This window comes from Anopheles gambiae, chromosome X, assembly GCF_943734735.2.
Source record: "Anopheles gambiae chromosome X, idAnoGambNW_F1_1, whole genome shotgun sequence".
NCBI lineage: Eukaryota > Metazoa > Arthropoda > Insecta > Diptera > Culicidae > Anopheles > Anopheles gambiae.
This window is the reverse complement of record NC_064600.1, coordinates 14,626,812-14,652,260: the sequence shown is the minus strand read 5'-3', so window position 1 is coordinate 14,652,260 and position 25,449 is coordinate 14,626,812. Positions and strand designations below refer to the sequence as shown.

Here is a 25,449-nt window from a genome sequence, read left to right as displayed (position 1 = left end):
CATTCTAATCCCGTAATGGCCCCGTCTGGCTGGCTCATGGGTACATGGACATCCTGCAACCACCCACTCACACACACACACACACACACACATGCACAGTACCGAAGTAATCGCGCTCAAACCTTCATTGCAGAATGTACCTTTTTTGCGCGGCAGGAACGCGAGCAGTACGAGCGATGGAACATAACCGCCCCGCTGAAAGAGGATAAATTTGAATTTATGAACGGTTCTTATGGTGTGTTTACTTTTTGCTCCAGCTCTGCTCGTGCTCTCGCTACCCCTTAAGCGCCTGGCGACAATTGCAGCCGGGTCCAGTCATTAGAGGGTGGAGAAAGTTTTCGAAAACCAGCATGACAACGAGCAGCAGCAGCAGCAGTATATTTGGTCGCGGTGCGTGTGCCACGCGGCGCCGCAAACTGTCGGTACGTGCCCGAGGACCGCGTCCGTGTGACGTGATTGTGACACATTTGGGCGCACACGCACGTAGGAACGTTTTGTCCCGTTTGGCGGAGGTGTGAAGCTGGTTCGTTGGGAGATAGCGAATATAATTGCTGGATAAAAATTTCTTTAAAAAAAAAGCAGTGTCCACATATATTGTGACATCTCTCGCAGTGGGACCAAACTTCTGAAGCTGAAGACGAGACATCATCCAAGCTTCAAATGCTTCAAACAGATTATTGGAAAGCATCCCGCAAAACGGCCGGCGGACTGTGACTTGTCGGGAAAATCAGAGTCCTCTGACGAGCTTTTTACACTACCCAAGCGAGACTCTGAAGTTGCGGTAAGGGTACCGGCCTGTGGAAGGGAAAACTTTTCCGACGCGGCAAACTGTGTAATACCCCCTGATTTAATCCAGACTTGCACTTGCTTCGATTTGGACGCAATGTTTGCCCATAGCGATGCTGCAATGGTTCGGAAAACAGATCTTCATCCCTGTTGCCCTTTTCCATACCACAGATGTATCATGTTCGGTCGGGCGCGTGAATCTTTCCCTCGGAATAAGGAGTAATCTGAAGAAATCTTCAAACAAAAGATCTCCCTAGGCTGCCGCCTGAGCGTGCTCTCCCGTGCTGTCTTGGCGTACTTGAACGAATTTGATGCACCGAATGGCACCCGGGCTGTGGACGGTACAAATGTGTTATTGTGCGATTGTCTTCCAGTTAAATTGTTGGTGTGCGTCCTTCGCCGACGTCGCTGTAACAAAGATTCTCTCCAGTTCTTGGGTGCCGTGTTTCGGTGGGCGCTAAGAAATCACAACATGACATGGCGAGGAGCGAGAGGTGCCATTGATGACATGCTCTGACCCAGCTCGTGTACAACTTTGTCAACTTCCCCCCCTCCCCCCCCCCGCCCTGGATCAATCCCTGGAGCTCACTCCCTGGGAGGCGTCGCGGGCATTCCGTTTACTTTCCGGATTGCGGCCGGAGGCATCCATGTTCGCTTGTAGCCTCGGCAAACAAACGATTTCGCTTTTTTCCAGGGATTTTTTTGTGTGTTGCTTTTCTGTCGACAACAAGGGGCAACACTTCGCCCTCATCCCAGGTCCTGCCGAACGAACGATCAGGAATGAAGTGGTCGTTTAGTCGCTTTAGTTGAGCATCGGTATCGGTTACTGTTATGATGTGTGTCTGTGTGGTACGTTTAGCTTTCGGGTTTTATGAGTTTAGTCGTTTTGTTTGACTATGTTGTCCTATCTCCCCGCAGACACTTCGCAGATATTTGCGCCCTCCCCCCCTAAGCAGCGTTGAGAGCTTGACTGACGAATGGTGTGTTTCCTCTTGAGAGCTGCCCCGTTTAGAAGGGTCATAATAAAACGCAATAACCTCTCCAAGACATGTTGCTGCTGCTCTGCGCTATCTAAATTCAAGAATCATCGTAGTGCGGTCAATGCGGCCACAAACTACTCCACTCGCAGGCCGCGTACATGTCGAATTTACGCACCAACGAATCAATATTCGTAAACTGATCCTCTGCAGCACCGCCAGCTCATCTGGGCCAGTGGCTTCTGTTGCTTCGCGTCTGCTGCTAGGTGCTGACGCTAACTCCTCGGAGCCGTCAGTTTGACCACGGCTCTGCGCAATACCCGTATGTTCGGTCGCCTCTGGGTGGCGTTTTTTTTTATTTGACTCCACCTCTAGGATGATTTAGATCTAGGGAAGGTTTCCCGCTGGGTGTTCCACACAGCAGCTGCGTGCTGGTTGTGGACTTTTTGCTGTGCTTTTGCCTTTGCGGCGCTCTCGGCGGCTTTACCACTTATGGAATGGCTCACGGTCGAAAGCCGTGTGATTATTGGAGCAGATTAGATGTGTTTCGAAGTTTTATTGTCAACAAAATCGCAGAGTTTATTTTGCCGCCCCGTTGGGAATATGCTTTGACAACGGTGGACAGCAGCAAACTCCGCGTTAGAGGCCGAACCGGGGATACGGGATCAGACTGGCGCGTGGTTTTGCGGGATGCCCAGCATCAAGGTGTTTGGATGTGGTTTCGGATTTCACGGAGCTACCGCAGCAGATGCCAATCGTACCACCTGCTGTGTTTGGCGGAATCCGGAGACTGCTCGGATTGTTTTACACCGTTTTGTGGTGCTTTTGGTGACGATTAGAGAGCGTTTGACAGCACTGTCAGCACAAATCAGTTAAGAATCGGGAGCTGGCAGTTCATTGTAAGCCAGCAATGTCTGGTGATACAGTTACTTTGAAGCTCCTCTATTTTCACACTCTTGCACTCATTTACATCAGAGTATGTACATATACATTACAGAGCTTTTAACAACAACTTTGAATGGTCCATAACGAAGGTTAGTCAAGAAATTGCGACATTTTATTTCAAAAAATTTACATCTGCTTGACTTCAGTGATGATTTCCAGAATTGTAGATATACAAAATTGAATAAATTTGGATGGAATTGAGGCAAATTTGTATAGTAATTTAAAGTAACAAACTTTAAAAAAATGTACGCAATTGAATGCTTATCTTGACATTCGGAGTTCAAATCATTGTTATATAATATAATCATTGAATTATAATTGACTTCAGTTTGAAGTTAAAAATTATCACGATTGGCATGTGTTGACTAACAGCGTTGCAGCTCTAATGGATTATGGTATATACAACTGTTTTGCGGGTAAGAGAACAGGTTTTATAGTTTATTTCATACATTCATTATATTTGTATTTTTATGGAATTGACATGAAGCCTAGACACGTTCGTGGTGACATGAAAGACATTGTAATGCAATGAAGAACATCATCCAAACAATTGATGTAGATATATATATATATATATATATATATATATATATATATATATATATATATATATATATATATATATATATATATATATATATATATATATATATATATATATATATATATATATATATATATATATATATATATATATATATATATATATATTTTTTTTTTTTTTTTTTTTTTTAACAGTATCTGCATTTGCTTTGTGGCTTAAAATTCTACAGAAAGATGATGCAACTTCGCGATAAACATCCAACGCTTAAGATTATTTTCATTTTATTTTTCAACCAAACAACCAGTCACTGCCGCAGCTTTTGTCCTTTTAAAAAAACATGACCATACCACCCCCATATTGCCGCAGTTAATGTCCTATTGCTAATTCACAACTTTTCGCTACGTCACCGTCTAATATATAGCCCAAAACGATGACCCGAAAATAGGGAAAAAACACTCAATCTTTCAAGCTACTTCCCATTCGCTCTAGCTTTTGATCTCCTATCATGCCGACGCTTCATTGCCCAATCATCTGCGTCCCGGGAATAATCTGCATCCCAAACCAGCTCGCCCGCACACCTACGCCGCTAGCTAGGAAAAAAAGAAACGCAACGTAACGGAAACGCACTTCCGGTCGCAGCTTTTGCGCGCGGAATGCCGAGCGCTTGATTGAAGCATGCAAAAGCCCAACCTCATCGTACTTCAATTGTTGACTCCAAGCCAGCCACGGAAGCCGCCCAGCAAAGTGGAAGAAACAAAGCATATTTTAATCATCCCAAGCGAACCATCATGCCCTGATCATGCACACCACTTTATCTGTGCCAAAAAAAAATACGATCCTTCCCCCAATCAATCATTTTGCTCATAAATCACACACACTGGGCGCGTCTCCGCCGCTGGTCGTTTCCAAAATAGCTGGAAGTGAGAACGGTAGCAGCGAAGAAGCGATTCACGTTCGTTTTCGGCAAAAGGATGTGTTCAGATAGGTTGGGAAAAGAAATAAACTCCCGTTCTCACCCGCCTTACATCCCACCAAGCACACGAGCTTGCAATAAAACTGACACACTAGCTATCGCGCGAGTCCAACGAGAAATCCATCATGACCCTTACAACTCCCCCGTACCGCCTCCGTAATCAGTTTGATTGGTGCACGCGGTATCCGGTTCGAAGGACCAAATCGGCAATGTGACAACGGATGAAACACTTTTATTGCCCTTCTTACGCTAGGGACATAAGAGAATCTGTGTATGTGTGTGTGTGTGTGTGTGTGTGTGTGTGAGAGAGAGAGAGGTTTGGAGCTGATGACGCGGTCATCGTTGATCTAGTTTTTATTGGAGATTTCCACTTTCCGCGCGACACTGCAGTGTACGGTAGGGTCTCAGGTTCCGAAAGACGCAGCGCAAGCAAAATTTTTGCGAAATGACGAATTGTACCGAGGGTCACCGAGGCCCGGTCTCAGGACGCGCGGTGTGCTGCAGTTCGCACCACTAGACACGTTTGATCGATAGGTTTGTCGAGATTTTATTGACCTGATCATCAATCCCTCTTTCCGGCTGGGGACGGACCAGGCTGCCAGTGGGCCAACGCTTGTGTTGGAACCTTTTCGTATACGGCATCAGGACCTAAGCGTGGTGTCAAGCGTGTCTCCTCTGTAATTAAAATCGTTATTCTACGGTTCGCCGTACCGACTATTTCTACGTACTGAGTGTGTCTGTGTAAATGATGCATTTTGCAGGAGCGGTATGCAAATTGTGTAGTCTCCAGCGAAGATACCAACAACATTCTGCCGCACCGGGGCGCACAAAGACCGACCAGCAGTGACGTATGATAAATGGGGTGCACATTGATCATCACCCGGTTTCAGTGCGGTCATTTCGGTTTCGGCACCACCATCATCACCTTGCCGGAGAGAGTTGGATGTAGTGGGGCGTGCTAAGTAGCCAGCAGGTGATTATTCATGGCCGCTTGTTAGGTGCGCAAAATTAACGCTCCACCACAGCCCCGTGTGTCGCACCGTCTTCGATAGGGGAGCCCTCAGATGGATGCGCAACAAACCCAACCATCGCTACAAAACCCCACCATTAGCGAAAAACATTCCATGTCTGGTGTATGCGGTGGGCTTCCAACAAAAAGCCGCTACATTAAACGCTCCAATGACACGGGAGACAATAAAAAATACCCAACCTACTCTTGCCCTGGGACCTGCGTCGAATTGGGTCCAATGATTCGGGTAAAAGTGACGAACTTTAAGCGCTCGTTAAGACACCGGCCGAACCGCAAGCCCATTAGACGTGTCTGCACGCGACATCGTCGCCGCATCGAACACAAAATAACAGCAAAACAACCAAAGGCTCCCCGGCAAGAAGTGCACCGAATGGTTGCTGTACCTACCTACAGAGGCACCATGCCGACAGCGAAAAACAGCAGCCGTTGACAAATTGAGCCTACCTGTGCCCATTCGGGCACCGATTTGCGCGAGAGCGTCGAGAAGAACACACGCGCGACGACCAAAGCGACGAAACGCAACCATCAGCGGCGCGCACCAACTGTTTGGCGCACCAATTGGCCCTTAATTGCTTGACTTTGGGAATCGTTCGCCCGTGTGTTTGCGCTCAGACACTTACAAGAACGGCAACAAGAAAAAAAAAACAAACCGCCCCAGAAGGATGGAAAATTCGAACACTGCCCAAACCAGCTAAAGTTTTACACCTTTCGGGCAGGTTACGCTCGCATCAGCGTTGGACCCGGTGGTTCCCTTTTGCATCTTCCACTACTCCCGCCCCCCTCCCCCCTTTCGTTAATTAGCCTCAACTCACACGCCTTAAAAGGCGAATCAATCGCGGCGGACGGACAAGGGCCCTCTTGTGTGGTGACAATTCTTCAGTTGCTGCCTTCGCTGCTTCAGAAAATCGGAGCATTCGGGACGGAGCGGGTAACTAACTACGTCATCTCAAAGAACGTGTACGTCCCGTCTCTGTTATCGTTGCAATAGATGCCACAAGCTGTCAATCTTGGCTGTCCTGTGCAATTGAGTGGGTTCCAGGACAACAAATTCCAGGAAATTAGGGATGTCAAGATTTTATTGTTCAAAGACTGTGAATATCCCAGTGAGCTATTCTATCGCTGCCTTCCAGGCTGCTAGCAAACAGGTTCAGTTTCTGCAAACCTGCCCGCCCAAGGCTCCGCTTGTAAGGAAGTCAACGTACTCCACCGATTCCGACTAAAACTGGGCGATAACCGGGCCAGGAGGCTCATCAATCTTTCGTTTCTGTGTATCTCGCCTTCCCAACAAAAAAAAAAGAGAAGATGTCCCCCGTGCTCCGGAAGCTCGTAAACAATTCCATTATGCTAAGTTTATCTCCAGCTATGTGTGCGCTGGTGCTGCTGGTGCTATGTTTTTTCCCTATCACCCTCAACGCTTCACGGAAAGCGGCAGTTGGGTTTTTTTTTGTTGCTTCACGACAACATGTATCAATGTATTCCCGCTCGAATGTTGTTTTGTTTTACGATGTTTTCCTTTTTTGGTTGTTTGACTATATTTACAACAAGCAAGTTTTCCTCTCATTTTCCCAGCATATCATTTCATATCGTACACGCGATGCGATCGATTGGCAAAATGTTTTTAGTTTTTATGTTTTTTTTTTGCGGAAACCACTATCTTTGTACTATCTTTTCAAGATCTTTTGCGTACGCTACGGCCAACGTGGATTGGGTACGATGCTAGAAGTGGGCTAAAATCAAAACCATACACGAAAATCGCTTGCTGCAGACACATCTTGAGCTAGCAGAGGATGGAACTATCGACCCACAAAACCAGCAGCACTGTAACCAGAGGGCGCTACAGTATGCAGCTGACAGTAGCGCTCACTTAACTGCAAGATTCGCTCGTGGTCATTTTTCTTGCCAGCTTCTACAGAGGAGGGGAGGAGGGGGCGATACATTCTGGGCTGATTTGGAGCATAGTTTAGATTGCCGTACCGTAAACACTGTCTCACTCACATACACACCCACATTCCCCAAGGACAGATAAAAAAAGGATACACCACTAGCTAGGACGGGATGCTAGAGGGTAGCGGAGCTAATTTGAATAAAGATGACTGTTGCCAGCTTCCGGGGTGCGACAGCGTACGAAGGGAAGCTCAAGATGATGGAATGCTTGGGCTCTGCCCACTCTACGCCCGGACTAAACAATGGCCGGGCCGATCTGCACGGCCCAACGCCCCAAGATGCCACTGGTGTTGTGTGGCGTGTGGTGCGAATAGACAAATGTACGTCCCACCTTCAGCGAGCGGCCAACCAGTACACTCTATCGGCGCTGGTTACGGGGTTTTGTTTTCTGGTTTCGAAACACACAAAAGAATGCCCCCGGTGGTTGAAAATGCTGCGGTAGATAAATTGTAATGCTCGCAAACGGGAACGGGAGAGGCGGCAGTAAACTGCAGCCGTACTTCGGGTGTCATAATCGGACGAAGAAATTCCCATTAAGCGAAGTGATTGCTCGGATGGGTTTTTTGGCTTCTTCCATTTTATTTTTGTATTCAAAAACCCTCTCACGGCGTCATCCTCGTACAGCCTTAACCGACTCTTTGCAGACGTCTTTATAGAGCGAGAAAAAAGGTGGAGAGAGATAGAGAGAGAGAGAGAGAGAGAGAGAGAGAGAGAGAGAGAGAGTATGTGTTCCGAGACAAGCTACTGTGTTGTTGGGTTGTTTTCCTTTCTTTTTGGTTCGTTGTTGCTGTGCGCTTAATAACAACATTACTGCAACGACCTGCAACCCAGCGGGAAGTGCAACCGTGTACTGTGAGTGCCGCCTGCTTCCCCAAGATAATAATAATAATAATAATAATAATAATAAAAGCAATATAAAAGATTGCTTCCCTTCTACTACCAGCCCGCGGGACGTCCCGCGCTGCCTCGGCACGCCGGGCAGCGGAAAATATAGCAATTGTCTTTAAGACAGCTCCGAATGGGCTGCAAATCGTGTCGTGCAGCCCTTTCCGCGCGCGCGTTCCATCCATACGAAAGAGATACTACGCCAGAGACTGTCCTTCCTCCACCCCGTAACTTAAGCGATATAATAAAAAGCATCCACACGGTACTCTCGATGCCCGCTCCGTCCCGACCACACCACACCCTATTAACCTGTCATTATTTATCATTACGTGGCATTCATTAAATAAATACCAAATATTAAATAGGCCCAAGAACGCAACTGGCCAGGGAGTACCATAGGGCAAGGGTCCCGGCAGAAGCTGCCCGTCATTGCGCCCGCAGTACCCACCAAGGCACGATGAGGATCTTCTGGAGCAGCTCGTTGTTTTGGTGCTCCGGAAACATCCACTGCGACGTATACACGAAGAATTGGTGATTTTATGTTTTGAAAAATTTTGACGAATTTCCCAATATGTTCCTCGCTGTTGTTTAAACTTCCGCTTTAATACTCTTCATCTAACAACTCTTGGGTTGAAAGTCACATTTCTTACGCAATATCCCAATCTTTTTACCCAAACGTCTCGGATATTCACTACTCAGTGTCTGAACGAAGTAAATGTAAAAAAACGAACGCGAGCAAGAAAGATGGATTTCAATTTCCAAAACAATGTCTCGATCCTGCAAGGAAACGAGCGACCGAGCGAGCTGGCCCTCCAGGCTGAAATGGACGCCAATTATGTACGCAGAGGTACGGCTCTCCCTACACCCCATGTACCAGGGGCGCACGACTTCACGGGGCCACAAACCAGCGGTAATTGATTGATTCAATTGAAGGATGTTAATCAGCGGCACAAAACAAATAATCACTCGTAGTCGATAGTGGAACGGCTTGCGGTTGACAGAACGGCCGGGTCGGAATAAAACGGCAACGGTACAACGGCGTATCAGTTTCAGGTCTTTCTCTTATTGGGTCTGCTTCTTTGAACGGATGAAGTCTTCTCGCTAACCTTAAAATAGTGGCAACTTGCCAGGAATCGCTGCTGCCCAATATTCCTGCTTCTGCTATAAATATTCGACCGGATCGAAATATATTTCATCACGATCGATTACACTCTTGAGCCTGTTCCGAGGGGGCTACATACGCTTCTCCACGATTCTAACGGCAAAATGAAGAGATCGATCGGTGTCACGCTTCAACAATCGAACTGTGCTCAGCATGGCCTGTTCGAAACGTGTTCAGGTGGTAATAACTTTCTGGTGTGCTTGGTGGACGGCCTCATTAATTCGGCACCGCATAACCTTTTCATGGGGCGCGAGAAAGAGCAGGGAGTGCTCCTCATCCGGATTAATTATTAATCCACGGTAGCAAATGCAACGCATACCGCTAGGTTGACTCCCTCCACCAAAAAAAAAACTACTGAAAAGACAAAAAGCGAGCAATACATTAAGGGCCCGAGTTACGATAAAGCAGCCGTGGCCCACCACTCACCACTCGAACGACCTACCTGGACGGTGAATGTGAATTATTGCCCACCTCCGGACAGACAACACCCGCGGGATGGGAGGGAATGCATTCAATCCAAAAATTGCACTGGATTTTGGGCGATTTCTTAGCTCGGAATCTGGCTAAAACGTTAAAGACACGGGCTTGCAGGAACTGAAAACTGGAGCACATTACTGGAGAAGGTGAAGGCGAAAGATAAATGCCGTACAATGTTGATCATGCGATTTTTCTTGCGGGAGTCGCAAAACACCACGACAACGGATGCGCGGGTGAGACTACCGGAGGAGCCGTCGAGTCGCCGGAGAAGTTTTGCGTGTGCGATTGGAAAATTTCACATATATTAATGACCGCACGTCTCCAGCGGTACGGACGAGAAAGCAAACAAATATTTCACGGTATGCAACGGCTTCCCTTTCTCCAGCAGGCGGAGGTGTCTTGGGTTTTTTTTTTGCAAATTCCTGGTTTCTTATGCTTTGTATGATGAGGTGATGGTAGACGTGATGGTGGCCCTGGATAAAGTTACATCTCACTCATACAACGGGGGATTTTGAGATGTATCGTCAATGCCTCTATAAATCATAAAATTCTTACCAAAACAATCACCATGGACGACTAGCCGTTACCCCAGTACTGGCGGAGCCCCGATTTCTACAGAGTTCTCCAAGATCTTCAGACTGCCTGAACATTGTAATACTTCGTCCAATACCTTGCTGTTGTGTGCGGTACTGGTGAAGGTGATTCTCGGAGCTATCGTACAGCCTCGCCGTATGCACTCTGATATTATTGTAACCCCGCACCCGCAACTTCGTCGGGCGGCAACAGGAGTTGGCTTGAGAGTTCGACGCAGGTGGTTGCGTGCACGCTGCACGAGCAGTATTAACCTTTCTCCGAACGCTCCACTGCTCATCTGGGTCAGTCAATTATTTATGACGATATGCGTAATGACAGCGAGGCAATGATGGCATGCAGATTTCGGGATGTTTGTTTGTTTATTTGTTTTTTGCAAGCGCTAGCAGTTGCAGGGTTTCGGCTTGCTGCGGTTTCTGAGGTTGCTTTGTGTTCTTAAGGTTGGTTGTATGATTGTTGCTCTCACTGTACAGTAAACTGTGAAACGATCTTACTACAAGTACTGCAACTCAGTCGATCACAGCTCCAACGCATCTGTCAATACCACCTTTCACCTTCTTGAGGTTCTGACAGCGCTTTAACCCCGAACAATGCACCGGCATTGCAATATCCTATCAGGTAAGCGGGAATTCGCCACAGAATAGAAAGTCCTGCACATGGCAGCCTGCCGGTAAAGAATACTTTCCCGTTCATTGCAGCCATGTTAACACCCGCTCGCTGCCTCGGAAAAGAAAAAAAAGCTGCCTGACCAGGTACCCGTCACCGGCGATGATGGATGATCTTGAACCAAACGCCACCAAACGGAGCAAAAAGACCACCATTCGACCATGTACTACTTGCAAACGTTCTGTCCAGTCTCGGAGTTGCATCTTCCGACTGCCCGCTCGTACTTCCCACCGCAGTGCGCCGTGGTATCGATTCCATTTATCGCCTTCAACATGTTTTTTTTTTCTTCTTTGACTACTTTTTGCTCCTTTTTCGTTTCTTTTTCACGGCACTGACGGCACTCCGTCGGTACTGGCAGGACAATTAATTTCGCTCGCCAAAGCACAAGGCAGACGGGAAGACTACAACACTGCCGACTGACAGCCGGGATAGTACTTATCAGTAAGCGTGCTGTTTGTTCAGCTACTGCTCTTCGCCTTTCAAGCGGTCGACTTCGGTTCCGCACAGGTTTGCTGTGCATGCGTGTGGTGACAGTGTCGGAAGTCGGCAGACCGTGAGATGTACCTGCTGACCGGATTATCGATGATTTGCCTTCGCCCGACAGGGATGCTTTTGTTTTGCTTGAAAAATCGACCAGCGTTCCGGAGGGCGAACGAACAACTTACCCATTGCATGATTGATGGTGTTATGGTTGAGATTCTGCTGGTCGTCCTCAGTTTTCCCGGGAAAAGACTGCTTGGAAAGCAGTGGGTGGGATTTTCCGATCCTTCTCGGGTCGCTGTTACACCGTGGTAGTGTAGCCGGTTGCGTTGACTTTGAGCACCTTTTTTATTGCTACACCGCTGTCATAGCCCGGTAAAAGCGATTCTTAACCTTCGTCAAGTGATCGCAACGCCTCGAATATCCGATACGCTTCCGTTGGTAGTGTTGCAGTTTTTTTTTTTCCTTTTCTTCCATACCACATTCCCCATCCGACCTTTTACTTCTTGGGGCGCTGACATCGATACGCTCGTCCCGGTTTTGCGTGAGACATAATCAATCCATTTCCGCCGCTTAAATGCCATCCCTGCCCAGGGCGGCTCAGGGAGGCCGGAGAAGAGTTCGGCGGTGGCTAGTTATTTTTTGAAATGATATCCGTGCACTCTTTTTTTTCGGGCCGTTTGTTGTTGCTGCTGCACAGGAACGGGAAACCACGAACCACTTCAACGTGATTGAGTGACATTGGGTGCCGTACAATGTTGCACCTGCAGGGCAGACAGGCGAACACGCACCCGGAGGGAGTATTAATGGAGTTAATCGACACGTCGGCCGACGGATGACAGTTGCCCTGCCTACTGTCAGGAGCGCTGTTTATTATTGTTATTTAAGGGGGTTTTCTCGTTCTTTTTGCTTCGCTTTACGCTACACACTCTGCTTTATCCGTTCCGTGCGCTATCGCTTCCCGGGACCCGTGTACGTCCGTCGCTCAACGTCGCTGACAGCTGATGGATGGAGCTGCAAGATGGGGTCCCGACGAGCTGTTGTTGTCCTGTCCACTTGCACCTGACCAGCGCTGAGAGTTTGTTTGTTCGACGGCGAGATGGTTTCTTCTTCATTTGGTACTTTACAGTTTAGTCAGAAAAAAACCTTTATTGTTATCAATAAAGATCCTACAATAACGTCGTAAAATGTTTGCTTCATGACCTTTCTTGTGATCAAAGATGATCTCAACAAACCAAAGGCAAGGGCTTTGCACCCACATCATGAACTCTTTCCTCGCAACTTCTGGATTATGTCTGTAGAAGAATATCACACTTCTAAGCTGCGAGTGATATCCTTCTAAAGAAACATCCAGAAGATCCCAGGACCGTCGTTCTTGGGAGATTTCGGCTTTATTTAAAGCATAAAATTGTATCGGAATAATTTATCGGAAATCATCTTAATCGAGACCACGCTGAAAGGAGCTCAGGCATTGAAAATCATTGCCATGAACAACGTTATTTATTTGAGATCCAGTTGATATAAAATCCTGAGATCTTTAAAAAAAAACATTAATATTGAACTGTATTTCGCGATTTATAGAGAAATCTGGAATGATTAGATCATTGTTAACTATCGAATAACAGAGATCTAACTAATGCTCCTCAACTTTAACGCTGCTAATGCAATCGGCCAAAAATATTGCCGAAACATTATTTCTTCACCTATGATCCAAAACCTGATGATGATTCAAAATGATCGCCCAAAGATCCCTCTGAGATCTTTTCAAAAGAAAATCATCTTCAACACTATTCAAATATTTCTTAAAAGATCACGAACCATTAAAGCATTGTTAACTATTTAATAACAAAGTTCTAACGAACTCTCTTAAACTTTAACAATGTCCAAGAAATCTGCCCAAAATATAGCTCGCAAGTTATTTCTTCGCCTTTAATCCAAGATCTTGATGATCCTTCAACATGATCACTCCAAAAACTACGACCAAATGGGTTCCTTCAAGCATCTTGCACAGGCCGCTGGCATGGCAGGATCCTGTGACGTCATCTTCCCGGTTATTGTTTCCACTCCCATCTTCACGCACTTTACGCCTTGCCTCCGCACCAGTCGCTCCCTGGACAGGCTCTCCACTGTCCCGGATGATTGTGATTAATTGATTCATTTGCATTCCGCCGGACGTGAGCAGTGTGGGGGTCTCCTCTCCCCCGGGCGAGGGAATTTAATTGCCAATTGCCGAACGCGTACCCGTGCGGACAGGCGGGATGTTGGCCGTTTTGTTGTCCCCGATAAACGGGGGCCCCCGAAACGCGTCCGCTCAATCGATCAATCGGTTTCCGAATCGAAGGACATTCGCACCAAATTGGATACGGTTCAATTGCTGCAGGGACGTCACAAGAGGGAGTGATCTGCCCCTCCACCCCTCCCCTATATTTGCGGAGTTTTGCAGCAGGTACACACAGCATGCAAGCATGCAAAGAGAGCAACTTGCAGCAGCAACCAACCAAGCAGACAGCCGACACAAAAAAGGGAGAAGTAACATTATCAAGCAGTTAAAAAGGAGCACGCACGAACGCATACACAAACACATTCTTATCCTACCCTTCTGCCCGGGGGGGGTGGGGCGGGAGGGGTGGGATGAAAAGGAGAAAAAAATTAATGACGCTGTCAACCGCTCGTTGATTGCGCGCGCCTGAACAAAATTGCCAATTATCCTCTTCACTGGGCCGGGCGAACTAATGCGCTGTCTGTTTTGTGCGCGGCTGGGCGGCCCGGGGACGAAGGATACCGGGGCTGTGGCGTTGCGGCTGATACATAGAAACACATGGCGAAAAAGGGGTGGGAGGAGAAAGAGCAGAGCAAACCAGACATCACAATCCTTGCCCGCTTTCGCCACGCACGTTCGCGAGGGAGACTCCACCAACAACAACGAAAAACCAGGGAGGGCGAACGAACGGTGTGTGCTCCTTTAGGGGGTCAGACACTATGGTCAGATTCGATGATTTCTTCATTATATGTGTTCCTCTCCTCCCCTCTTTCCCCATCATCCCTTGGTTCTTTTAGCCGCCCATTCCGCCGTATCACTGACACAATTGGCACGCCAATCGGGTGCACGCGCATTACACAAACGAGCAATTTCGTTCCAATAAAAGTGATAAATAAAACGATGATTCCCGAGCATCTCCCCTTCCCGAAAACCCACTCGTAAATTCGTCACACAGCGTCCAACGCTAACCTCAATCTCATCCAAAGGAAAAGAGAAACACAAACAAAAAAGAGCAGCACCAAACCAAAAGGGACAGTTCGCACGGCCAACCAGAGCTCGAGTCCGGGGAGGGCAGATAAATGTTGTCCTATTTATTCCCACCCACTAGCGCCCATTTAGCACCCTGGGCCCCTAGCAGTTGACGTTTGTAGCACCAGATCCTTCGGTTCAACTGCTCAGGATACGTTATTGCTATTTTCGCCTGCGCTCTCCCCTCTTTTTTTTGTGGCTCGAAATGCTTTATTGCCTTGTGCCGAGCGCCGGCGAGGTTGTTCGTTCAAGTTAGTCGGCCAAAGCTCAAGGATCTAAGCGCCGGTTCTAATTCTTACGCAAGATGTCATCTTGCGGCTGGATGAACAGGCTAAGACGGGACCGGGCTAACCCCGAACGCCGCCAACTTTTGGGCATCTTCTCCGCCCGGACCGAAGATGAACTTTGCACCGAGTGGAATTATCTTACAGCTCATCCATCTAGATTCGGTTCGGTGATGTGTGTGTGTGTGTGCGTCTCTCAACCAAACAAGGGCACCGATTAAAATGCCACTTTCAAAAGTCAGCTTTCGGGAATTAGTCCAGTGTCTGCACTCCGGAACGTGCTCTCCGGTGCGTGCAATAGAAAGATGACAGTAAACCGCACGCGTACATATCCTTTCGCAGCTTTTGAGACACACTATCGCAAGCGTTCGTGTGCTCGACAACGGCTTATATGCCTGGCCAGACCCAAACAATGCCGGACGGTCCCGTTGGCCGTGTATCGTTAACATCTTTACCTCCAGCTCCTCAACACATCCGCTAATCCTGAAGTATGGTGTGGATTTTAGTGAGGAGATATTCAAGACCCACAGCAGCAAAAAAAAGTCACATTCACTCAATCCATCCTGCTGCTGGTGCCGTTTTTTACTTCATTTTGCACCAAAATATTTCACCACCATTCCGATTTAATCCGATTCCGCCGCGGACATTTGTTTGCGTTCCCAGCCCCGCGCACGGCCCCAGAGCCACTCCAAAAAGGGTGTAATTCCGGCTCACCAGCAGGCACTGGATCATCGGAAAGCAGCGGGGGAAGCAGAAGCTGGGGGGAGCAGGCAGTGAACCCTTTTGTAGGTTTTCTATCACGGTGACAGTGACAAATGATGATGTCTACGGGCATCTAAGATCTGCCTAATTCGAATATCCAACCGTCCTTTTGTTGGCGGACGTTGTTATTGCCGAAGGAAGCGCTTTTTTTTGCTTTTTTTGCGTCGTTATTGTGTGTGTGTGTGTGTGCATGTCTGTGAATGATTATAATAACCTCTCCGCTGCTTCTCCCGCTTCCCCCTCACACACTTGCATCTTAATGGTTGGTTCGCGTAGAAAAAGGGAAGTAATTGAATCGAAGCCTGGAGGCTATTAAAATTGGAGGAGCAACAATCCGCACAGGGCAACTTCACCCTGACCGTGTGTCCTTTCCAAGCTCGGCAAATCCCCCCCTCGACCTGCCTAATACATTACGCACCGTACGCTTTTTCTGTATGTCGAACAAAATCTCGTTCGATACGACCGTCTTCAAGCCCGCTTCGAATTAACCCATTAGCCCGGGACATAATGGATCGCACCCAAACGGCGGGCTCGACATTGATGCTTTCCATCATCGCAAAACCAGCAGTTGTGTGCTAGTCTGTGACGTAACGCCCGCCCGAGTGATGAGCCGGAGCGATCGTGTCGATTGCGCGGCACATTGAGCGGCACAGCTCAAGCGCGCGGCTGCAGAATTGAACCGACCAGTCTGAACTAATTTCGTTTGTTTCCTTCTCTCTCTCTCTCTCTGTCTCTCTTTCTCGGTTGCTCGCACACCGCTCGGACATCGGCTGCGTCGTACACCTGTGCAGGTAAGTGTTACTATGCCTTGGCTCGGAAAACTATCGATACCTTTCACCCGTATCGCTCCGGTTGCGAGCGTGCGGGTAGGAAGCGAACCGATAAGCCGAATTGCGGGCGGACGGAGGACATACATCGAATTGTCGGCAACTCACACACACTCTCGTTGAGGTATCATTAGGGGCTTCCATAAATATGAGCCTGCTAGAAGGCGGGGGGGAATTCCGTGTCTGCCTCTGACATCTTTCTCGCTGTTTTGGCCAGGCTGCTGCTCGGTGGCAGTGCCCATTCCGTTCCCAAAAATGGAACCTCAACGAGAGCCTCGTCCCCAGGACCGTCCGTTTCTACCGCAAAAGGATTAATCTCATTTGGCGATCTTTAAATTTATAAGATGTCATTATTATCGCGAATGGTGCAGGGGCACCCGAGGTCGCGCACACATGCTCCCCAACCCTCAAGGTGCGTGTGTGTGAGGTTTTAAAGCGACCCGCAGCGTGTTGGACAAACGAGCTCGTTCTAGCCATCCAAAAGCCATCCACAAAAATCGATCCTCCGTGTCGCTGCAGGAAGGGGCCACAATCCCGGTCGCAGTTTGGGCGAAAGCTTTGCTTTGGAATGTTTTCTGAGCAGGGGGGGGACATTTTTTCTTCCGTTTGTTTGTAGGCCATCGGTACAAAGTTTGTTGCAAGACAATGTGCGGGAACCACAATCGAGGGGTGGTGCGAGCGGGCGGTTTTAAGGATAATGGTTCTTTTGCACATGCGGCAGCACGCGGGAATCCTCACCGCCTCGGCTCTACCAATTAAACTGTCACAGCCCGGACGGTGGGTATGCCCGGATCGATCGGGGTGAAAGTCGTTGGCCGGCGCGTCGTTTGCGGCCGCAGAACATCATTTGCTACTTTCTCGGGACATTATTTCCCCGAAACCCATTTTCGCGTGCGTCTTATTCGACACGCTGAAGCTGAAACAAAGCAAATCATTTAAAAAAAACCACCACCGATTATCAGAACCAAAGCATTCAGAATATGTTTATTGTGTTTGGTTTGTTTCAAAGATGATGATGTTGGTCCCATCTCCACCCCTGCATAGGACCAAGGAGGAGGAACACAATATTTTAGATAATTTATTTGTTAGAATATAAATATTAGAGAAAAAATAAATAAAATAAATTGTTTAACCCTATTGGTTGTTCAGAGCTTCAGGCTGGATTGTTTTCCTCCTGAACCCTTAACTTATCAAAGCCTATTTTACGCAAACGTGTCTCGAAACTATGAAGTCTAGTCATTATTGTATCATCGTCATCATAGAATGGTGTTGACGATCGATCATGTTTGACTAATGGCTAATGAAATGATCGCATTGAGTTTTCTTGTCATTGCTGTACAGCCAGTCGACGCGATTTCTGCTTCCTGATATTTCCACGTTCTCCAGGTACTATTGCACTGTTTGGCCGGTTGCATTAACTTCCCGGCCAAGCAAACGCAACAATGCAGCCAATTGTCCCTCGGTCTTCATTTTCAGCTTTCTTTGGAGCCTCAAGTCTCTCAGGGTCATTGGTAAATCGAAATCAGACTTTCGATGCTCTGATTATTATCTAATAGAGCCTAGATGTTGTAGATGCCGGATCTACAATCAATAAATGAATACTCTATAAACTAATTACGTATCCTAGGTCTATTCCTAATATACTCTACACACGATTGCTTGAATTTTTCTTAGAACTTTGTGATCTCTGAATGCTCTTGGCAGTCTATTAAATGTCAAGACTCCTTTGAAAAATAGCGAATTACTACAGCGCCTACCACAACTATACGGACAGTCGTTTTTTTGGCGATTTGCGGAAAATCCGTAAGAGATAGATAAAAATAGTGAATGTATGGGTTGTGCAAAATACCATTTAACAGCATTTTCAAATTTTCCAAAACATTGTTACATGATTTATTACGAAAAAACTACAACTATAAAATTACACTAGCAAACAAAGATTTTTTAGTTTTGAAAACTTTTGATGTGTAAAAAATTTAATTTTGATAATTATTCTTATAAAACTCCTAAAACCCAAAAAAAAAGTTATAAAAACAGTATTCTGCACAACAACCGCAAATCGCGAAAAATGACTGTCCATAATGTTGTGGTAGGCGCTGTACCTGATGTTGATAAGACGGATGGTAATCTAGGCATGTTGGGCATTGCGTGTTCTTTAGTAATGAATATCTGAAGCTCTTTGAATATGCTGCGTCAGATAATCTGGCAATTGTCCATTTACTAGCTTGTATACAAAGATCATACTCATGTAGGTGACCGTTTGCTCAACAGACATGCACAGAAGTATGTCTAACATTACCGATGATGGGGTGAATCGAGTTGCAGTTAAGAATTTCTCGCATAAGCCAATGTTGAAATTTTTGTAATCTTCTAAATTGAGCCACATTTGCTAAGAATATTAAGTAAGAATAGAGGCTAGGTAGAGTAAGATAAGCGCTAAGAATAGTTGAACAAAAATCTAAATGAGGAGCGATTAATGATGTGTAAAGTTCAATTTACTCTTCAATATTCACATCATTTCGTAATCTACTGATTACTCCACATTTCTTAGCTCCCTTTTTTAATTAGGTCATCAATATGAGGTTTGACTGTCATTGTACTGTCAATTATCACTCCCAAATACTTTATATATGATATTTTTTATGTATTCACGATCTATACTGAGTGTAATATCAGTTTCTACATTCTAGTGATTTTTTTTAACGTTCATTTTAATTTCTTAAATATTAACCATTTACTCAATGATTGAAGATCTCTATTGAGTTTTGTTTAGCTTCGTTTATGTTTTCGTTGGACACAAAAATTACCGTATCAACCAAACCAGCTAATTTCCAACACTTCCGAAAGCAACTACTCATTTGCTAATGAGCGTCCGGCCGAAGAACAAAGCTGCAATCCCCCCTCCTTCCATGCTTCCGTACACACTAAGCGACCACACATCTTCTTTGACAGCTGTCAAATTTGTTCTGACCTCAACACGCACCAGCTACGAAACCCGCAACCAATCGCAAACCGATCGGTTGATGGGATCGTCCTCTCCAGCACATCTTCTGCACAGCTCATCGTCGTTGCTCTACTGCAGCTGTCAAAGCTGACAGTGCGCGCCGCTGTCAGGCTAAATAGCACGGGCGGGTGGGCAGATGACAAGGGGCGGGTGGGCAGATGACAAGGGGCGGGACAGCCTCGAGTGATCGTGCCCGTCCGTGTTCCGTGCGATACCTTTCAATCCGCTTTCGGGCCACCTCCCCACCTTTACGCTAGCCCGGAGAGGAGAGGAAAAAAACAAAAACTCCCCAAAGCGAAGGATTTATTTTGTTGATTCATTTTCCGTTCACCGCTGCAGCAAGGGACACGCCGCAACGCTAAAGTCAAGATTGATAATTTTTTATCCTCCGCGTTTCGGGGTGGCTGAGCCGTTTGGGTGTACCGCAGCGTAGCGGGAGCATGCCGGGCGTATGCAAAGGAAATGAGCAAGCGGGTGCGTTATTTTTGTTTAATTTTTTAACCCTCTTTTTATTGTCCATTTGCTTGCAGTGCAGTGATTCGGTTTTGGCAGGATTGTTACCCACAAGCCTGGAAGGCACCCGAATCGGGTTGAGACGGTAAAGCTTATTACAAAACGTACCCGTAATGATATGCATTTAAATTAAACAAGCTTTAAAGCGTGCCCTTCGCGTTTTTCTCATGTTGGTTTTTTGCAGTGTTTTAATATACTATTATTTTTTGTTTCATCCAATTCGTACGTCTGTAGCCGTTTATCCCCCCGCCAAATCGTTTATAGGTCCACTTTTAAGCGCTCGAAGCTGATGTTTGTGACAGCGGCAGGAGAAAAGATATATTTGGCCAGAATGTGCGTAGGCCGAGCAGTACAGCGTTTGTTGCGCTTCCCCTCCTAGCTCGAGCTGTCCTGTCAGCCGGATAATCGGATTGATTGCGTTTGCTACAAATTGTTTGCCAATTTCGGCCCTCCGACGACCGACCGACGTCAGACAGCGGGAAGTAAATCTGATTCTACGGTGCTGCAGCGGGCGAGAAATGCGAATGGTATAGCGCATGGCGAGAGCGCGTGATTCGGACGTTCGAACTGATCCTTTAATCGAGCGTTTGTGCTGTTACGAGTTGTTGACAGGGTGCAAGATTTTGTACGCTGATATCCGTGAGACATAACTTTTGTTTTTTTTTTGCTTTAAATTTAGTTTCGAAACCGTCCAGCAGAACATCTTTCGTCACGCTAGCACGTTTTGTTGTGGTTTTCTTTGGTCTTTTTTTGTCTTTTATCGACCAAATTCCGTTGACAGGACCGTTCGGTTTTTTAGTCTTTTTGCGACCGCAAGATTATTCCTCTTTTTTTTAAAATTTCTTGCTGCCAAAAAAAGAATCCCAATAAACACGCATTTGGGCATATTTTAAATTCGCATTAAAAGTAAATCTCGATTTGCTGCGTAGCAATATCTTGATTGAAATTCTTTACGCTTTACGCTGCTCCCTGCGTTCCGTGCCCCCTTATGAGTCTTTATTTGGCCAGTTTTTGGGTTTTGAGGAGCGATCTTTATTGCGATCGCAGCTAGCAACCGGAATGGACGTTGCAGCCGCCTCCCCACCGGGGACACCATGTAATTTAATAATTAAATAATCAAAGCCTCCATTTTAATGGTCCTTAACGCGGCTCATCGAGATGCACCGATAAAGCCGCATTGCGGCTCCCGGCGGGGCGAATATGACACGGGCAACACCACCAATCATCAAATCTCGCTGCAACCGGGAGGGGCGCTTTCACAAAGAAACACTCAAAGCCGAATGCATTCTGATTTTTGCAACACAGTGAACACAGCAATCATTGCCATCCGTCTCCGTCCGTCATGGGAGTGAACAGACAAAATAAGAAGTAAGCGAGCGAGCCCCTTTTAAACCACCCTTTTCCTCACGCTGCTCATTTTTAAGTTAACGTCTTTTTTGTTTCCTTTTTAAGTCCTCCGAAGCGGCCGCTTTGATTGAGAGGGATTATGATGCGTGAATGCGGTGTGTGCAAGCGCTTGATTCGTGGCCATGGAAACATGAAAAATTAATTTAAAAAAATATATTATACAGCACACATCACACCCGCTGCGGAACATCCCAGACTGCGTGCGGAATACAGGCGGGTTCTATTAATTTCATAATTCGCGCGATTTACTCACCACTTTGGTAGGAAGTATCGTAAAATAAAGTATTTACAGTGTAGTTTTGTATGCAAGCAAGGAAAACCAGAAATTCAAAATGATGCCCACCACAGCATGTTGATGAACAGTTCAAATTCATGTTTACATCCTGGTCACGGCACCAACAAGTTGATATGCGTTTATTAAATATTAAAGTCCCCTTGAATGCAATCGTGCTACAAAACGATGCAATCAATGCAACAATTATGTAATTCATTGCAAAGCTTTCCATTGCTGTAAAATTTCACATTAGCTAGTTTTTTTTTAATAAATTAGTGCTCAACTCAATTAACGACTAATAAGGAGTCCTTAATGTCTATCCATTCTCCTCACCATAAGTGGTTCTTTTTGCTTTTTCACTAGCTTCACCTAGCATGCCTTTTGAAGTGCTTTTTAACCGTGAATTTTGGGACCTCCCCCTAAAATATCTGTCAACCATCTTTGGTGCTGCCGTCGCAATTGATAGCACCATAGAAGGCAAGCGAACGGCTAAGCCTAAAGCGTCACGCGCGGGCTTGCCGGGTCGAAAAGAAAGTTGAAATTAAAGTACCAAATTTATAATGATATATATTTACATTAACCGGCCTGTGATTGTGAGTGTCTGCTTATACGGAAGGCGACTAACTGGAAGCCAGCCCGCACGGGTTTGCGGGTGCCCTTTTTATCGGGCCTGCGCGATTTATTTCACACCTCCTAAATCTGCCCGCTGAGCTGTTGATGAATCGGCAGAAAAACGGCCAGCCTGCGGGTAAGCTTTCCACCGGAACCATGCTCAAAAGGGGAACCCAGTCAAAGAGGTTATCCAGTGGGGCAACAGCAAACAAGCGTTCGCTTACCATAATCGGGCAACCGCAAGAACGCGCCCCAGCGGATCATAATTTAATCTGCAGCGGAATGGAATGTTTGGCTTATTGCCGTTGGGCGGGCATTAGTGGTGGAGGCGCGCGAGGTGCAGCGCATTCATCATTAATCGGCAAATGGGTGTCTGTGTGTGTGTGTACGTTTCTGTGTGCCATTTGGGCCACCCTAGCACACCCCGAAAACACTTGGAGTTATTATTATGAGTTGCTTTTCCGCCCGCCATTTGCTTACCGATTTGGATTAATCGGCTCATCGTGCCAGAGTTTATGATGCAGTCGAATGTTTACACGAGCGATGCCTCCTCCGTGCCATCGACCGGTGGGTCCGGTGTATAAATAGGTCGCATTCCGTTCGGTTTTGGCGCGCGGGCACGGAATGTTGCACCGGGGAAGGCGAGCAAAATCATTTACCGGCACAAATGCGGGTCTCCCAGCACTGGAGTATTTTCCGGCAGCCAAATGCACGCTGCCAGCATACATTATTGTGCAAATTTATGGCAATAATTGTTAGCTATTTCATCGCCCCGGTGCAGCATGCAACAATTTTGTGCACCCTTGGCGCTTTAAAAATAGCACCAAAAACAAATAAAAACTCACGCTGTACGCGAGACCAAAAAGGTGCACGTACAATTTGACTCCTGGTCATGGCACCCGGTTGTGCAGTTTCTAAATCCACCAAATCAACAGCACCCGCCAAAGCTTTCGTTTCAACTAGCGAAAGCTCACCATCCACCGCAGCGCCATCTAGCAGTGGGTAGCGCTAGCTTCGTGCAGTGCAGCTCCTCGGTGTCTTGTTCACGCCGACACGATACAACACCGCCGGCATTGGTAAAGGGCAACCAAATGCAACCCCATCGGAACGCGCGCTGTTGGCCCTGTACCTCTTGCCCATTCGTCCACAGCAGCAGCAGCCCCTTCTCCTTATGCTGCCAATTAAACAATTTACCGAATGCCAATCGGTCAGGGGTCAAGGTGTGCATGCGATACCACCAGGCGAGAGTGCCTCGCCACAGGCTGCAGCAGAGAGCGCACGTATGTCGGGTAGCTGCTGATGCTACTGCTGCCGGCCGGTCGATGGGCCGGAACATCGCGTCTCAAACGTGTTCGGGCGACTGCAATTGTCCGGCGGTCCACAAATGGAACCGCCGGTGAACGGTGCGCCCGACGCGACCAGAAAAAGGATGTGCCGGTATGCGAACCGCTTCAAACACTTCGCCGGACGGAGGGACTAAGATCGGGGAGATCCAAAACCTCCATCCCGCTGGAAGAGTAATTATTATAGCTCTTTGCTTGCTTGTTTTTTATTATTTCTGTTGCTGATTCTCTCGGCCGATTCTGTTGTGCGTCCCGTTCCATTTGTTCGCCGGTGACAGTGGCGGCTGCATTTTTATACATGAGCGACGTGATGAGCGGTATCCCAGTGCACGCCCCCTGTACGTCGACGTGGAGGCATCCTGGTGCAGTAATGAAAAACCAAAAAAACAAAAAAACAGAAGCTTTTCCCTGTCCGGTCGAACAGCCGACACTCCGTACCGGAGAAGGAGCCGGCGCGCATTCCACCGCACAAGCAATGGATCTTCTTGTCTTCCAGAAATACCTGCTTCCTTATTTGCCGTCTCTTCTTCCCCTGCTCTTGCCCTTTCGCAACTGTAGCTGCAAAGAGCAGCGACCGCACATTGCGGCACGCACTGGCAAACTGCACCAACGACCATAAACCTGGTGTTGGCTGCGGGACGTGTCCGTAGCATTCCCTTGAGGGTGGGAGGCGGCCCGTCCCACCGTTTCCCACGCTGCTCGCTAATGGGAAGGTGTTGAAATTTGCCCAAAACTCATCACACACCCATTTGCTTTGCCGTGCCGTTCGCAAAAGATATAAGCACGTAAACCCGCAACGGGCGGCAAACCGTTCTGCACTACCACGAACGTGCTGACACGACACTGGTTGCTTTCCCGTTTGGTGTTTATTAAATTAAAAGCGAATGATGAGTAATGTGCAAAAATGGGTGGTTACCATACAACATAACGTAAATTTAAAAAAAAAAACAACAGTAGATGCATGCTTGAGGGTTTGGGGATGAGTGAAATGTGCGTCTTCGTGTGGTGGATGATGAAACATTGGAACAGCGACGAAAAGCTCTACCGAGAAGATGCGTTGCGTAGCGCCATCTGGCGGTCGCTAGCGGCGAATAGCTTCTTTTGATTTGACAGTTGTGAGGACAGATTATTCGAGGACGTAGCTTCTGCAATTAGTTGGCTTTGGTAGAAGTTTACTTAATAACAGCTTTCGTTTAACAGCACATTTGAGATATTTTGTCAGTAAATTTAAATGTGTCGTATTGTTATGAAATTGGTTTGCTTAAAAATAATTTTGTTCATTACGTTGCTAATTAAAATCTACACTGTAGTGCCACGCTGAAAAAACTTTTAAATACTATCACTCTCTCTGGTTTACTCTCTACACCCTTCGTAGTGAACTTATTTATGCTCTTTATCTCCCAACGCTCGGTCCAGTAAATGCGTGCCCCTATGTCAAACGTGTCCAGCAACAGCAGCAGCAAAACTAACACGCCGCGCGGGCCTGTTTTCTTCTGTTCGCGTTCTCGCTCGGGCCAACACCTTTGGCTCCCTCGCTCGCTTGCTCGCTCCGTCGTGACCGCCCAGCCAACGTACGCAGCCTCCCGAAGCCTGCTCGCGACTGCCTGCCCCGGTGGTCGCTGCGGTTCGCGTCGGCCGAGCGGGCCGGCCGTGCTGAATGTACCATCAGTACGC

General features: G+C 47.1%; 1 protein-coding gene across 7 annotated transcripts in view; it reads left to right on the top strand.

Annotated features, from left to right (window-relative positions):
- LOC5666814 (monocarboxylate transporter 12) overlaps window positions 1-25,449 on the top strand; it is a 132,450-nt gene that overhangs the window by 66,306 nt on the left and 40,695 nt on the right. The gene's annotated exons all lie outside the window — the stretch shown is intronic.